The sequence below is a fragment of the Typopeltis vanoorti genome, chromosome 10 (assembly GCF_054136105.1).
Source record: "Typopeltis vanoorti isolate ZY-2024b chromosome 10, IOZ_Tvanoo_1.0, whole genome shotgun sequence".
NCBI lineage: Eukaryota > Metazoa > Arthropoda > Arachnida > Uropygi > Thelyphonidae > Typopeltis > Typopeltis vanoorti.
The window spans coordinates 75,174,340-75,192,908 of NC_143558.1; the positions used below are offsets into that span (position 1 = coordinate 75,174,340).

Genomic DNA, 18,569 nt, shown 5'->3' on the forward strand with positions numbered 1-18,569 from the left:
ACAGATGGGCAGCATAGGTGTCAGTAGAACGCCTGTTGATCAGCATTGATGGAATCTAAAGTCAATCAATTAAATAAGTTTTCAATATACTGTAGAAGTTGGGTGCTGATGATTCTTTCCATTACTTTAGAAAGAATTGAGGCGAGAGAAATTATTATTACATCACACCTCCAGGAAGTCGAATGACTCATTGAGGGAGGACATCTACAACTCTCCATCTCCACCAACTGCAACTACCTTCATCATCTACATCAACACTAATACTTCCAGAGACAATCACAAACATCCATGCCCACGGTGGGATTCGAACCTGCGGCCTTTTGGCTGGAGAGTGGATATGCTAACCACTCGGCGCCAACCAGGCCAGCAAAAATGGGTTGCCTGAGTCAGTTATAAGAAATTGGACATCAGTTTGAAGGTCAAGATTCGTTATCCTTCTTAGAAATATATTATATATAGACTAATTTCTAGACTGCAGGATAGATATTACTGGAATAAGAAAATGTAAATAAGGCACATAGTGAGAGTAGAGTGTCGAGCACAAACCTTTAGAACAATTGGAGGAATGCCAGGACCAGGAGACACTTTTTAATATCCAATTTAAACAAAATTTTTCTGATCTTTTTCACATAAAAGTCAAACACAGCAGTGAGTGCTGACTGTTTAGAATGGCTGGGGGGGGGGGGGGAATTTACCACAACCAGCTATGCTAGAATTGGAGAAGCAGGAAGCCAGGAGATCGGCTTTCTCTGTGGGTGATGATGATGCAACTGTACCATCTGTGTGTAATAGTGGTGGTAGTAGTGTCAGGTGGAAGTTATGGCCAATAGTTTTGCTTAGAGCCTAGAAGGCATAGCTGCTATTTGGGTAAGATATGTTTCCTGGTTTTAGTTCAATCAAAGGAGGTTTTCAATGTGGCAATAATTTCTTGCAGCTATTCCAGGCTTTATTGTAAGCAATATAGGAAGACAGAGTTTTGGATGCAAGCCATTTGCAGTATGCCTGACTCCTCTTTATACAGCAGTGACAGACCTGTAGGAGAATCAGGGCTTAGATAAGGGACACGAATTTGAGGGTTGAGTGAAGAATAAATGTTTCCATGCTGATAAAAATTATTTCAGTGATTTGTTCTGCACATACATTTGGATCGGATGACTGGAAACAGTAATCTGAACATGGAAATGAGGCATAGAAGTTGCAAAGATTGTCTCACTTGGCATTTTTAATGGTATACAACATGGATGTGAGTGGCCGTGTATGTGTTGTTCCTTGGAGGGAGGGGATCTGAACACAGACCACAGTCTAGTTCAAAGCTGCCTAGAGATCAAAACATTCATAGCAAACTAAGATGTGCTAGTGAGAAAGAGATTCCGGGTGTTTGGGGTGTCTGGTATTCTCGTGAGCATGTGAACAATTTGTGTGAGATCATATGTGATCACAAATGTCTCAAACTATCTACCTGCTTGATCTGTGCAGTTGGAAGAGGATAGCCAGCTGGTATTGTGAACGTTGACTGAAATCCAAGGATGATGACTTCACTGTTAGGAAGGCTGAAGAAAATCAACATTTTGGGAAAGGTAATTGAAGAGCTCAGAGTGGTTGTTGGCATTAGGAGAACAGTAGCAACAGCATATGAATTTGGCAGAATGAGGTTAAAAACTGGGAGATTCCAGGTTGGATACTCTTCGGCATGGTACACCAGAGCAATCATATACAAAAACCCTGCCTCTGAGGTGAAAGAGTCAAAAGTGTGTATTTGGGAAAGCAAAGATAAGACGCATTTGAGAAGGTTGAGATTTGGGTTTCCTTCAGGAAAGGTTAGGTGAGGTTTTTGCAGATTGGAAGTGGAAGTGAACATCATAGAACTGGGACTGTCTACATTTGTGAAGTGAAATCTGAAGGCAATAAAAGGTCGTTATAAATTCTTGGATACAAAGTATTTAAGTACAATATGAAGAATACCATCAGGGTCAGGAGACTTATTAGTAGTAGTAGTATCAAGATTATAGAAATCCATTCCAACAGGTCTGTCTGATCTTTAGGAGATGTTATCATAGTACAGTGTTTCTCAAAGTGTGGTAGGTGTACCCCAGGGGGTACGCAAAAGGTCTTCAGGGGGATGCGTGGCAATTTTCGTCTATGCATCATTAATGCATGGAATCATTATTAAGAAAAAAAAAAAAGAATTATTTTAAATGTATATATTTCTCAATAAATTATATATTATGTATGAATTCTCCTACTCAAATTGCGAGTTACTATCACCACAACATTCATGTCCTGGCGATAGTAACTCACTCCCTGCGGTAAACAACAAGCGTTCCCCAACAGCATTACTATACTGATGATGCAATAAAAACAAGTAGTTTTATTGTATCACTGAATAAGGTACAGAGACATTTGCAGTCTGTATAATATATTTCTCAACAATTAGTGCAATTAGAGACAACTGGAATAAAAATGGCACTAACTAATGAATCACATCTCCCCTCTAACAGAAACTGCTGTATAGACCCAAGCAAAACCATGTGTTGCACTGGCAACATATGGTTTTTCTTGACCCCCCCCCGTCGTGAATGTGTTAAAAGTAAGAAATATATAGTGAATGTGTTAAAACTAAGAAATATATAGTGAATGTGTTTCAGATATTATGGAATTAGGTTGAAAAGAATTAACATTTTAACTCAACTGTTGGCTTGTCTTTGGTTCACGCGATCTTTTGTTAATACCGCACCAATCATATGCACTTCTTCATAGCTGCTCTACCTCTACTGGCCTACCATTACTGTCTGTTTCGCACTCTGCTTTTGCTTCTCATTTGTGAAGGATTGTTCATTACGTATCTCAAATCTTCTAAATTACTGGTAATTTTTGCTTGAAATAATGGAAAAGAAGATGAAGCTATTTGGGTAGATGACTTTGACACTGCACACAAGGAAACTGTTCTTGATGTCAAAAGTAGTGATAGCGAATAGGAGCTTCTTGGTAAGTCACCCCATTTTCAGTTTTTTTCTGAAAACTTTAGTTTCCAAAAAAACTTTAATTTCCAAAAAGTCCTTCACCCCTATTATGTGCCTAACAGGGGTGAAGGACTCATGATCACCACTCTCACACAGGAAGTGTCCAGATTCCAAGCATGGCTTTATATATTTCGCACTGCATGGCATACATATTTCACACTACGATTTTTTAGCTTTAATTTTGGGAAAAAAGTGCAAGCTATATTCGAGTAAATGCGGTAATTTTTTTAGCTTTCAAATTCTTAAGTATGGATCATTGGTTAAAGACTGCATTTTTATAAAACGCACAAAAGAGAGCAATATAGCAAATACAAGTAGCTGTAAACAACAAGAAAACGTTGATATTGTATCCGGATCAAATGAAATTGATAAGGGTGTGTCATCTGGGATCTCTAGAGAACCAACTAGGAAGATGAAAAATCTTCGTATGACATGAATTACTTGAAATATGGACGGGAAATGAACAGGAACCTATTCCAAATTTTGTTCTATTAAAAATAAATCATATTTTTTTGTTTACATGAACATATAAATTCAAATAAAATAGACATTTACAATGAAATATACTTTATTTATTTATTATTATTATTTTGATAAGGGGGTACTTGGTGATAATGAAAATCTAAGAAGGGGTATGCAGATATCTGAAGTTTGAGAAACACTGCCATAGTATAATCATATTAGAGAGGCATATACACGGAAGAGATACAATTACATTCCACAGCCTTAGTGAGGTACTAGAAGTCTCAGCTTTCATTTAAGCAGAAGTCAAGCTCAGTACACGTGGCACTAATAAAGTACTTTGGATTTTTTTTTTCTTTTTTTATTTACCAGCCATTATGGGCTTAAGTGTAAGATGAGTGAGAAAGTTTTTGATTTGAGCAATTGGACATATGGCAAATTATGGACTGCTTTAGCATACTTGTTGAAGAAAGTGCTTGGGTAAGGGTTTTAGGGTTTTGAGTGGAGCAAAAAATAAAAACACCCATTCCAGTGAGAATAATTTGGGTTATAAAGGTGCAACCTTTAAGAGAGTAGAAGTAATAAAATGAGGCATACAAACCCAAAGGCCATACCAAATAACACTGCTGTAGTGCCAAGGGAAACAAGTCTGAAATTAATTCCAAAAAAAAAAACAATCTACACAAAAAGGAAATGGGAACAAAGTGATAGACTTGATAAGAGAAGAGCTAATATCAACAGTGTACGCAGGAAAAAGATGGTTAAGAAAAGGGTCCATGATGATTAGAGAATGAAGATTACCTGGATTTCCGGTGGGTTAGTGAACAATTGCATTAAAACATTACCAACAGCAAAGAGTTTGGCTTTTCTTCCAGCTTGGTCTATGAAGTTGGAAAAGAGAAGACGATCTGAATTGTGGACAATGAAATCACCAAGAAGATTCTCACTGTTAGGGTAATCAGACCATATGTAACTGACTTAAGAGAAAAAAGTCAAATAGGTTGTTAAAGTTAAAAGTTTAGAGAGTGGTAAAGGCAGCAAAAGGAAGGAACAAAAGGAGGTAAGGAAATCTTGGGCCAATGTACATTGTATAAAAGGGATTCCAGATCTGAAAACCTTCGACATGAGATATCAGACTTGGCAAATGCTCAAGTCCTGCCCTCTTATGCAAGGCATCATTATCATGTAATAATGAAAGCTTACAAGAGAAAGTCAAGGTTCAGTGATAAACATATCAGATTCAAATGGTGGCGATGCACATCATTCGTATTAGAACTGAGACTTCAGATGTTAGTAGCCACTATGGAAGACATTTATTAATAGATTTTTGACATTCTGATGGATTGGTTTGGGTAAATTTTTTTTTTTTTTTTTTTTTTGCTTTTTCTGAGAGATTTTTTTAATACTTTCAAGGACTTTTCGGTGATTTTCATTGGACTTTTTTTTTTTTTTTTAACTACGGTGCCTTTACAGTTTTTTTTATGTTGTTTATCATGGTAGTGAACGAATTATTAGTAAGATGTATAACGCAGGGTAATGTAACAGGGGTGAAGGACTCATGATCACCACTCTCACACAGGAAGTGTCCAAATTCCAAGCATGGCTTTAGATAGTACTTCACTCAAACTCCCTAGAAGCACAACCTTGCAAAGTAAGCAGCAAGAGGAGTATTCATCAGCTGATCAGGAAGCATCACAAAGTGTTATGTTACAGATAGCTCTGGTCCTATGTGCTGCTTGGCGGCCAGCATGCGGAGACTACTGTACTGCAATTTGACCCTGAAATGGAACGAGTACTAGATCCATACTTAAAACAATTACAGCACAAAGTGAGAACAGGGAGGCTTCCACTTTTACTGCATGTAGGAAGAAAGGGAGTGGAAAGAAATACAGGATACTCTACTCCAGAGATGAAACATGGCAGTAGCAACCTCACAACTCCAATAAGCAGGGTGGTAGTAGTAGTGTTTTACTGTGTGATGAAAAACATCTACCACATTTGATACAAAATCTTCGTAGATTTACTTGAATTGACTGTCTATGGAAAAGCATAATTTCTGCCAGTTTAATGCTGTTAAGTGCAATTATGCATTTTGTATTGAAAACATCCCTGAATGAATATTATATTAATGGGAATTTGCTCCAGGTGATTTACGAAGCCAGAGCAACAGAGGGAAAATGGTAGACAATGCATCATATCAAATAATTGCACTGATAATTGTAAGCAGGAGGGAGAAAGCAAGATTTTTTGCACTGATGGGTGATTGGAATGCTTTGCCTAGGAGTGTGGTGAGCAGGGACTGTGAATGCATTTAAGCCGACATGAGCTGTGCATGTGAGAGTGGTGCCTTCCACGATGAGTCTCTTGACTGATGGTAATTGTAAAAAAAAAAAAAAAAAAAAAAAAAAAAAAAAAAAAAAAAGGACCTTCCTGTTTTACAAGGCCTGGATAAAAATACATTTAAACTGTGTTCAGATATTGCAGGGAGTCAGCAACTCATCAAGAAAGAGAGGCCACATGCTACATGCACCAGCTATCATACATTTACTTGAATTCAATCACACTGCTTACACACATAGCATACTACCCTATGAGAGAAAAATCTAGCCCTAACCCCCTTCTTTGCAGCATTTATTATTATTATTATAAAAACCTCCATGGAGTCAAAGACTCATTGTGGGAGGTCCACTGTTATACACACAGTTTATCATACTGTGCCGTAAATTTATTCTCAGCTTCCAAGGATTCCTCTTTTCCTTTCCCCACCCTCCATAAAATGAAAAATTCCATCAAATGAAATCCTGTATGACCCTTTCAGAAGTGTGTAAGTCTCAATCATATCACTCCTCTTTCTCCTGTTTGCTACTGTCTGTAGTCTACAAATTTTCAATCTGTCTACATAATCAGTATTCCACAATTCTGATAGCACTTTAACACTCTCCTTTGCACTCTCTCCACCGTGCCTGAATCACAATGGAAACCAGACCTGCGCACAATAGTCCAAGCAAGGTTACCTTTGTAATCATTTGTGTGTGTATGTATACAGGTATCCCTTGCTTAACGCGGTTTTGATTATCACGCGAAATTAACTGCAGCAATCCCTTGATATACGCGGCAAGATTTTAATTAACGTGCCTTTAACCTTGAGGAGCTCGCAACTGATCTGACAGATACAAGCAAAATGCTTAATATAAATATTCTCACACAATTCAGTGTATAGCTTGGAGGTCATGAGTAGCTGTGCATTCATATGTTACGAGTGATATTCCGCACTGCTTTTTGCTGTCAGTTTGGTTTAACACATGTTATGTAAAGGTTTGTGATATTTGACAGTAAAATGTATCTGAGAGATACCGGGACCTCCGATGTCGGTATACTATGCTTTAGTTGTTTTTTTTTATTCTTTGTTCAATAATTTTTAGATTGTAACTGAAAATAAAATAAACCATCATGTATTACAATAGAGAGCCAAAGACTTATTTATCATACATGTCCTCTAGGAGATGGACTTTACATTTATGGAAAATACTAAGCAAGTGATCTGGAGCTTACTCCACCTTTACTACGATTGCCCATAAGGTTGGTTATGTTTGCATCTGCCGAAAACTTTTAGTTTCTATATATTCCGCACGAAACTTTTGTAGTTTCTATATTCGGCTATGAAATAACGTTGGATTTAACATCCACTTAATTTGTATCATCATGTATTATATTTGCAGTGGTGTTTTTTCTTTATGTTTTATTGCTTTTTTACCGAGGTATGGAGAGTCATTTTGCTTGTTATCATAGAATTTATGCCGATAAGAAAAAAACTAAAACTGTTCAAACGACTCTTGATAACTTCTTTTGATAAAAAATCGCAGTAAATAATGTAGGTACAAGCATTTATTAAACATTTACTTTGCATTCATTTTTTATCTTTCCTAAAAGAGTACCATATAAAACGAACAATTGGTACAGTAATCGATCAGGGACGAATTGTATTTTTTACCATTGATTATTAGATTTGATTAACGCCATTTTGATATACGCGGTAACATCGAGGGATACCTGTATATATATATACATATGCGAAATGTTATGTAGCTAAGAATTCTAGAAATTGCTTTTTTACCGAGGTATGGAGAGTCATTTTGCTTGTTATCATAGAATTTATGCCGATAAGAAAAAAACTAAAACTGTTCAAACGACTCTTGATAACTTCTTTTGATAAAAAATCGCAGTAAATAATGTAGGTACAAGCATTTATTAAACATTTACTTTGCATTCATTTTTTATCTTTCCTAAAAGAGTACCATATAAAACGAACAATTGGTACAGTAATCGATCAGGGACGAATTGTATTTTTTACCATTGATTATTAGATTTGATTAACGCCATTTTGATATACGCGGTAACATCGAGGGATACCTGTATATATATATACATATGCGAAATGTTATGTAGCTAAGAATTCATGGTGGCTGACTCTAATACGTGCAAGAAGCACAAGCCTAGTATTCCACTTTCCTCTCCTACGCCGGTAAAAAATAAATAAATCATATAATATTCAACAAAGGTAATACGTCTTCTGAAGTTCTTCAAGGTTCTATTTCTGACAGGCTTACAACCAAAAGCACGCAAAATTCGTCTAGCATTAATGCACAGAAGTTGAATAACGTCTTCAGCGAAATATATTATTATTATTATTATTATTATTATTCCTGATACCTCCAAGGAGTCCGAAGACTCATCACACAGTTTTAATATCACACAGTTTTAATATTTTACAATTTTGCATTAGTATTACCCTTTTTTACTTCTGCTGAAAATGCTCTGATATCCCAATAAAAAATTACATTTGAATATAATGAACTAAATTACTAGTAACTATCTTGAATAAACCGCTCAGGAATTTCAATCGCATTAACCACCTGACGCGATAAATAGTCAAACAACCCCTCTGAAGATTCTTATTTAAACTACTGTTCCTCAAAATGATAAACGTATGAATAATATGAAAAAAATTAACCTGTGCGTAGCAAGATGATGCAAAAAAAGTTTCTGAATTAGTGAGAATATATGCAGCCAAATAAGCCATTTCATTCTCTTTTCTTTTCTTTTTTTTTTTCTTAAAGAGTCAGCAATTTTTGATAGAAATAATATTAAATATGAAAAGTTACAATGGTGTCTGAGCAGTAATGAAAGTCGATAACATTGGATCGGTAATTATTATTGTTATTAACATTAGATCTTAATGGATTCAAAACACTGAGGGAAGACCATACTCTCATGCAAAATGATTACGAACCATGCCTTAAAATCGTTTACAGAGTCTGCACTATCACATTTTCCCATAATGTTCCACTCACCAATCACTGTCCATGAAAGAAATTATCACTGTCCATTATCGCTACTCCTCACTCTACCTTTCTAATACAACTTCCAGGGATCACGGCTTGTTCTACCCGAGATCTCCCCTCTACTCAATGAAAAATCACCTCGACAATAGCGTAGTAACAGTCTTCTCAACAATGCAAGAGGACAAAATAATCCCAAATGTTCAGTATGCAGCCTAATCAAGAATTTAGACAAATGAACCATAACCTTTTGGTTCAGCATAGCAAGAACATCCTCATTATTTCATTAACTCTCTGTGATGTTCTTACAATTTGGGGGGGGGGGGGGGGAAGGTACCCTTAAACTCAAGGCTCTGTCTACCATCAGTGTTAGATCTCTCATCTCTTCCACCTCTTTCAACATATCCGATTAATTGCATAATTTGCATTTCAGGAATGCTTGTCTATCAAATTTTAAGAATTTACACTTTGCAAAATTAAAGTACTGGCTCTGCTCATTTGCCACCTCAAATAGTTAACTAAGATTATTCTGAAAGAAAGATAAGATTTGGTCTGTGCCTCATACTTTAAACCATCTGCAAGCAGTTGAATATCTCAGAATAAGCATGTCCCAATATCACGTGCATAAACGTTAAACAAAAATGGCTCCGAAACAAACCATGCAGAACTGTGCTAGTGCCTTCCTCTTTTTGGAACTGCCTCCAAACGTCTAGTTACTTAGTGAAGAAAGAAAAGGCAGTGTGATTAATGTTTACATTAAACAAAAACATATAGCAAATCAGCTAAAAATGAAATTTCAAACAGCTGAAAACATTTGCCAACGGACAGAAGATAATACTGACTCCATGTATAGGCCACCAGAAAATTCTAAACTATTCCTAGAGGAACTATAAACTTGGATAATAAAAATAAACAACAACCTTAATCAGCATATAATAATAGTAGAAAACACGAACATTAACGAGACGCGAACAATAACCCAAAACACTGAATCAGGCATATCTGCAGATTATTTAGACATGTTTACCAGCTTTGGCTTAACAATTTTATTTCATACTACAAAGGAATTGATAAATAAAAACATATGAGGGTGGTCTAAAAAGTTCTCGTCCTCGATCAGAGATGGCAACACTATCAGCAATATTTTTTTTCTAAGTTGGTATACATCTGTATTAAGCATTGATGTGAAATTGCAAATCAAGTAGTATTTTATATACAGCTGTCCGAAGGAAAAATCTTCTTTGTATCCCTTGAAATGGATAAAATTGAGGATCGTGCTGTTAAAAATTCTTTGTAAAACAAGGTTTAACGCCAAACGAAATTCAATCGAAGTTCTTAAAGGTTTATGGGCACACGTTTTCGACAACTAAGAAATGACTCTCTAGTATTATATTACCAGCCTTGAAGATGATCCACGTGAAGGACGTCCAAAAAGTGTAACAACACCAGAAATAATTGATCAAGTGCACGATATGGTATTGGATGACCGGCGAGTCAAAATGCTTGAAATTGCTGAGACTATAGGGCATTTTAAAAGAACGTGTAGGATATATATTGTATTTTGCATGAATAATTGCAAATGAAAAACCTTTGCGCAAGATGGGTGCCGCGCTTGCTCACATCAGGTTAAAAACGCACTCGCATGAAAATCTCTGACCAGTACTTGGAGGGTTTTAACAAGAATGAAACTGATTTTGTGCATCGATTTTTTACTATGGATGAGATTGGATTCACCATTAAACACTAGAATCCAAACAGCAGTCAAAACAGTGGACAGAAGTCAGTTGTTCAGCGCCAAAGAAGACAAAGTGGGTTCCATCAGCAGGAAAGGTCATGGCATAGGTGTTTTGGGATGCTAAAGGCATTATGTTTATTAATTATCCTGAAAAGAGAAAAACAATAATCGGGGAATATTATTCCGATCTTTTAACCAGACTAGAAGAAAAAAATTCGTGAGAAAAAATCCCGTTTGCTGAAGAAAAAATCAACTTTCATTAGGACCATGTACTTGCCCACAATGATGTTTTGGCAATGGAAAAAGTAAGGGATCTGCACTATGAATTGTTGGAACATCCACCCTATTCCTCAGATTTGGCTCCCTCTGACTTGTATCTCTTCCCATAACTAAAACTCTTCCTTGCTGGTCAGCGTTTTTCTTCGAATCAAGAGGTGATTGCAGCTGTAGAGAAGTATTTTGCAGATTTTACTGGGAATCACAACAAGCACGAGAGGATAATGGCTCTGGAGCATCGCTGGAATAAATATGTGTTAGTCTTAAGGGAGATTATGTTGAAAAATAATAATATTTTGAAATTATAAATTCGTTTTTTCATTGTTATGCCTAGAACTTTTCATACCACCCTTGCAGAGTGGCCTTATGACCTAAATCACTGTGCAACTCAACATCATCATGGAGCAGGAGTTGGCTTAGGTGTACATCATCAATCTCCCTACAAACTAAAAGTGATTGCTGATATACTAGAATACACCTTGTATGCTCACATAAAAGCACATAACCATAATGCCCTGCATGTGTTCAATATCTTGGATTTCATTCAAAACAATCTTTCCAGTATTGACCAAGAACATATCATATAGCTGGAGACTTTAATTGCACTCTTGTCCAAGAGAAAGACAGACTTCAATGTACTGAACATTGTAACTCATTAATAAGCCAACTTCAAACACTGGTAAACAATAATGGACACTTTGACGTCTTTCGGCATCAACAACCAGATAAGAAGTCCTTCATATGGAGGGCAGGAACCATAGAAACTAATTGGCCAGTCTGCCTAGCACGACTGGACAGATACTACATTTCAAACACACTGTTCCTCTAGTTAGAAACATCTCACACTTTCTTTCCTACATCTCCGATCATTGCTTCATCAAGCTGCAACTTTCATTATCGCTGGAAGCATTCAATTCAGGAAGTGCCTATTGGATCTTCAACAATACCTTCCTGAAAGATCCAGAATACATAACAAACACTCAGGCTTTAATAACTAACCTCACTCACTTGAAGGGGAGATCGAAACCAATGAAAACATTGTGGCCCCACCTAAAATCACAAATAAAATCCTTTACGCAACTCTATTGATTCTTCAGTCACCAGAAGAATCACCAGAGAAATATTAGCATCAGACAGCTTGAAGAACAGCTGTTCCTCCATCCTGCTTGTATCCTGCATCCCACTTCCTTCTCAGCCTTACCATCCTCTTTCATTGTTGAACCTAAGTATCTAAAATCACTGACCTTCCTGATGACATTTCCTTCCAGCACCAGATCTGTCTCCCAGAAGAAAGCACTTAATATTATTCAATCCCCCAAGCCATGCACAGACACTCAGAATTATCTGCATAAGGTGCCCTACTTAGATCGTGGCACATACAAATAAATCTTTCAGATGCCCCGACAAAATATTTTTTCTCTTTGGAAAAAATAAAACCATGCAGCAAATTGCATCTCCTCTATAGACTTCAAGATGGCAGCATCACAGAAGATCCAAGTAACATCACTTCTGAAATCCTACAATACTACAAGAATGCATACATCTCCATAGGAACATCCCACCATGCCATTCACGAAATACTGAAAGAAACAAAAAAACTTTGCAACAGATCCGAACCACTTAGAAAACAAAAGCACGCTAGATGAAATGAAAACGGCATGTACATCGCTGCCAAAGAACAAATCTCCCGGCCTTCATTGTCTCACAACAGAGTTCTTCCACGTCTTCTGGAATCAACTCGGACCACATCTCCTCAAAACACTGCAAGAAGCCTACTTCGATGGGCTCCCACAATCCGTCACTCCCTCAGTAGCACGATTGATACCAAAGAAGGGGCGACCACATGGATATCGGAAATTCGCGTCCAAACTCCCTAATTAATACCGATTGTAAAATAATTTCCAAAATTATAGCAAACGAATAAAGCCAACACTGCCTGAAGTTATTGGCCAACATCAAACCTATTCTGTTCCAGGAAGATCAATAATGATAACCTCCATTTAATAAGAGATCTCATCTATGGCAAACAGCCAACATGAAAACCTAACAATCGTCAACCTTGATCAGAAGAAGGTTTTCGACAGGGTGGAGCACAAGTATTTTTATGAAGTCCTAAAGGCATTTGGCTATGGTCCTTCCATCATTGAAATAGTGCAATTGCTCTACAGAGATGCACACTTCTGTTTAAAAATCAACAACAGGCTCACTCACACTTTGTCATACTCTCGCGGGATCAAGCAAGGATGTCCTCTCTCTGGACAATTATACACACTGGCCATAGAACCCTTCTTAAAAATAGTACACGACACCACCCTCTTCAAACGAATCAGCATAATAGAGCCACGTCAAAAAATAACCCTATCAGCATATGCCGATGAAGTCACTGTAATAGTCCGAAATGAAGATGAATGACAGTAACCGAGGAAGCACACAGTCTATATGCACAAGCAGCCTCAGGGGCCAAATTAATTTATACAAAAACCACTGGCTGGTAGTCAGGCAGATGGAAGGCTAGAAATGATTCCTCGATCGAATGTACTTGGTGAAGTGAAGGACAAATATACTTAGGTGTGCACCTTGGCACCACCAAAATATATGGTGTTGGACACACCATATATTTTGGTGACCTTGACACATATATTTAGACCTGGACACAGCTGCACAACCGTTTTAAAAAGGTGCTAGATAAATGGAATAGAATTCGTTCCATGTCCTCACTTAGAGGAAGAGTACTAATAGTTAACCAGATGGCTCCGAGTGGGTTATTGCATACTCTCAAAGTACTCACACCCCCTGAAGAATTTCTCCACCAAATTCAAAAGGCAAACAAACGTTTCCTCTGGAACAATACTAACTGGAAGATATACCCTGAACTATGCAGGTCACTCAATAAGGGAGGTCAAAGCCTGATTTCCCTTGAAAACAAGATTAGATCTTTCAGGATAATCTTCCTCCTCAAGACACTTCAGTGCAATCATACCTATGAAATCATCCTCCAGAGGTCTTACACTTTCCACAATCCTCCGAATGGCCAATTCTGCACCATCTCCCCCTAAACTACCTCATTTTTACAGAGATGCTCTACAGCAGTATGAAAAACACAAAACTTCATCACACACTGATAGGATCAACAGATTCAGTTACAGAACCACTATTTTCGATTAGAAACATAACAAGTCTCACAACTGGCCAGCCCTTTCTTTTCCCTACATGGAATTGAGAAGGAATAAGAATCATAGGGGACCTCCTGACCCAGACCCTAAAGTGGAAAGCATTCACAAACCTACCAATGAAGAACCCAAAAACTGAAAAGCAATATCAACAGATGCAAGCTTCTATTATAAAAGCCTATCCAGATATCGCTACACCTCAGGGAATCCGTATTCCTTCTAGAAACTGCTCGGAGCCAATATTTCATCTTGTGCAATCTGAAGCCTCACTTCCAATTCTTCCCTCCAACTACAAGAAAATATATCACTTCCTCATGTCAGTAACTCCTAATTCACCCTTCGTATATTCATTCTCAACCCTCTCATCTACAAGGCCGCACTTCCCGGAGGGAAGAATTGGAAGCCTCACTTCCAATTCTTCCCTCCAACTACAAGAAAATATATCACTTCCTCATGTCAGTAACTCCAAATTCACCCTTCGTATATTCATTCTCAACCCTCTCATCTGCATTCAGTTTTCAGTGGGATCTTCCATAAAAATCGAAGTGTGCCAAACCAGAATCCGACATACAGTAGAGACTATGGCATAACATCCTGTCAACTCCTTGTAAGCTCTACAAATTTCAGCTCAGAGAAACGGATCTGTGCTATTCTGTAAAGTTAGAGGTACCTTGGAACACACACACACACACATCTAATCTGCCTGCAAACAAAGCGATGATAACCTATGTCCTGAATACTGCCTCTAGCACCTCTAACTATGCACACAGCCAAGAAGACTACTGGAATTTAGTCCATACAGAAGAAAACAGACAAGGAATATGCAATTTCTTCTTCATCTGTGCTCATGCCATCATCTACAGCTTCTACCTATAACACACAAGAAATAACCAGCACCCATCCATCACCGAATCAGCACAAATCCTCATGTATCGCCTTCGTTGGAAACTACAAAGCAGACTTTCACTTGGCTTTGCTTGCTTTGAAGAAATGAGAACTGTCGCGAAATTCATAGAGGAGAGGAACCCAACTGGTACCCTGTTCTGGATTGACGACGACAATACACTTTATCTAAAAGAAAACTAGAAGTGAAACTGAACTGTAATGTTGATTCATTTATTGCACTTTCTATTGTATATCCGAAAGGAAAATCTTCGTTTCTCTGCAATATATATACTTATATACAGGGTGGCCATAAATTAGCTTTCCCTCTTTGCAGGTATCTGTAGCTAAAACCAATACACGGAATGAGATCACATTTTATATTGAGACGAAGGTATGGGGAGACGAATTCCGCGAAAAAAATATATACAGTAGTACCAAAAGTCGAAAATTTTGGCGCTGGCAGAACCGAAAGCAGTCAAATATTTGCAGTAAACGCAGGTAAAAAGGATTATGCAAATTTTACTGTGCTTACGTGACAGCAGCGCCACCAACTCCACTTAAAAATGGATTGGGATTGTTCTGGCAGTTATTCGAATGACTGACGAATTGTGCTCAATATGCGTCCTGCCTTGCCTCAGCATGCTTTACTTGTTAAGTTGTTTTACCTTAAACAGTGCAATTCCGTAGCGGCCCTTCGGGAATTTAGAAGGCTTCATAACCTGCGTACAGGTCCTATGTCAGCTGTAGCACTGAGAGCTATGATTAAGAAGTTTAAAGAAACTGGATCACTAGGAGTTAGACCTGGCAGATTTCTGTGTTTCTCGGAAGTTGTTGTTTTAGTTTAATTATTATTATTATTCTTATTAGCATTGTAATGCGTCACATATCCAGCTGAAATGAGTGACGCGGCTGTCGCTTACACCGTCGAAATGTTATTATTCCATTTTATCTGCCTTTAATGTGATTATCGGCTTGTTTTCGGTTCCAACAGCGCCAAAATTTCCCCTATCGGCGACTTTTGGTAAATCTTTTTTTCGCAGAAATCATCTCCCCATGCCTTCAAAAGTCTCAATATAAAATTTGGTCTCATTCCGTTTATTGGTTTTAGTTACAGATGCCTCCAAAGAGGGAAAGTTATTTTATGGCCACTCTGTACTTATAACATGTAAATAGTCCTTTTGTTACCTATCTTCTAATGTATATTTTATCAAGTAAATATTTTTTAAAAAAATTAATATTCCATCCCTGGACGATCTGTTCATGAAAACTTACACCTCATAAGGGATCTCATAGCCAACAACAACAATGAAACAATGAATCTTGTAACACTAGACCGAGAAAAAGCTTTCGACCACATTGAACACCAATACCTACTCAGCTGATTGAAAGCCTTCAGCTTTGGCTCAGGCATTATTCATTCTATTAAGATGTTGTATGACAAAGCACACTTTTGAATGAAAATAAACAACAGACTTAGCATAACTGTACCATACAGCAGAGGTATTAAACCAGGCTGTCCACTTTCCGGTCCTCTTTATACAATTGCCATTGAGCCATTTTTGTGTAGATTAAGCATGCTGTTTTGGGCATCCTGTCCTAAACTTTCCTACCAAACCATAACCCTGGCAGCATATGGTGATGATGTTACAATTATAGCCTGCAAAGAAGAGGATTTCCATAACATACAAACAGCATACTAACAATATCAAGCAGCCTCAGGAGCCAAACTAAACGCATATAAAACCACAGGACTGTGGTGTGGCAAATGAAAAAACCGAACCGATTCCCCAATGACTGGTCACCGGTCCGAAGAAGGAAACAAATATCTGGGGATTTACCTAGGAAACAAGCCCTCTTATGTGGATAAGAACTGGGAAACACTAAATAAACGTTTCAAGCAAGTACTAGGAAAGTGGGCAGCAATACGAGCCTCTGCTCCCACAAAAGGGAGAACAATAATTGTTAACCAAATAGCCACCATTGTCCTTTGGCATACACTAAAGATTCTCATGCTATCAGTGCAATTCATCAAACAGATAAAATCAACCATCTATCGATTCATACGGAACAAAACAAACTGGCTTTCCTACTCCAAGCTATGTATTTCTCTCTCTCTCTCTCTCTCCACAACCTTAAGAATGACAACAGCGCACATGCCAGAGAATCTAACAAACTTCTACAAAGATGCCATTCGAAGATGGAAGAGGCTAAACCTCCAGCACACAGTGAAGACAGCATCCCTTCCTGAAATCCTCATGTAATCCACCTTCCACAACACGATGGTAAGAAACCCTATCACTCAGAAAGAGATTTTCTTTCCTCCATGGAGCTGGCGAGGCGCGAGAATCTTGTGTGACATTCTTTCTCCGAGCCTCACCTGGCGCTTTCCAAATCGCTCGAAAACCTGGAATACGGGAGTCAGGCTGAGCAAATACACACTGTAAAGGCCGCTATATCTGATGACATAATGGAAGAGGGGCTTAGCCCTTCTAACTCAGAAGATCCGTTGCTACCTTTCTGATAAACACTGATAATTCATGGGAGAAACTTACACCCAGCAACACTAACAAAATCTACAGCACTCTAATACAACAGTCGAAACAAAGCACCTTATTGGAAAATCCTGCATTATCCCACAAAGCACTATTTCAATGGGACCTACGATATCGCACAAGAGCCATCAAACCCGATGCAGATATTCAGTGGAGAATGTGGCACAATGTATTAAGTACTCCAACTATATTACGAAAATTTAACTCAGATGTCTCAGATAACTGCCTGTTCTGCTACTGATCAGGAACAGTTCTGGCATATCTACTTGGAATTCCCACTCAATACCCAATTAATCAGTTTGTCTCTGGAAACGGCAGCTCTCACCTGTGGTAGTCTTCATGCAGAAGAGGAGTATTTCAATTTCAATGAGAGTGATCATAAGGTCTTGACCTGGGAGATGTCTAAAGTTGTGGAATTTTCGATGAAGACAAGGTATATGTGGAATTACCGTGCTGGCAAGTATGACAAGTTTACGAGATTGCTTCGTTCAGCGCCATGGCATGTAAAACTGCGAGAGTGCATGGGAAGTGTAAAGGAGCATTTACAGGAGGTTATGGCTGATTGTATGGCTAGGGGTCCGAATTGTAAAACAAGTAGGGGTTAAATGGATGAATAACACCATTAAGCTTGACCTGCAAAAAAAGAAACAACTGTGGAGGGAATTTAAAGAGAAAGGTGACCTGCAGGCACACGAACGGTATAAAGCGCAGGCCAGAAGGGTAACGAGTGTGGTAAGAAAAGCAAAAGGGGATTATGAAAGGAAACTAGCTATGCAAGATAAAGAGAATCCCAATCAGTTCTTTAAATATGCTGCAAGCAAAAAAAAAAAAAAAAAACTGTACACGGCAGAATGATTTTAAGGAATGCCGATGGTAAGGTTGTTACTGAATCAGTCGATATAGTGGAATTACTGAGCGAGCACTTTGCAAGTGTATATCATCCTAGTGGTGACATTGAAAGAATGGAGGAACCATTAGGCTATATGGGAATTGTGATGAATGAAGTGGAGGTGACTAGTGAATTACAGAACCTTAATGTGAATACATCTGTGGGATTTGATGGTATACCGGCACGGGTCTTACGTGAAGCGGCTAAAAAATTATCAGTGCCCTTGACCATGCTGTTTAAC

The 18,569-nt window shown here is 38.0% G+C and overlaps 1 protein-coding gene across 5 annotated transcripts in view; it reads right to left on the bottom strand.

Annotated features, from left to right (window-relative positions):
- The window catches only part of IFT43 (intraflagellar transport 43), a 263,776-nt gene extending 255,370 nt beyond the window's left edge, over positions 1 to 8,406 (bottom strand). For all 5 annotated transcript variants that reach the window (XM_090399053.1, XM_090399051.1, XM_090399050.1 and 2 more), the window contains exon 1: positions 8,272 to 8,406. The gene's annotated coding sequence lies outside the window, so the exon portion shown is untranslated. The remainder of the gene's footprint in view (positions 1 to 8,271) is intronic.
- Positions 8,407 to 18,569: the final 10,163 nt, after the last annotated feature.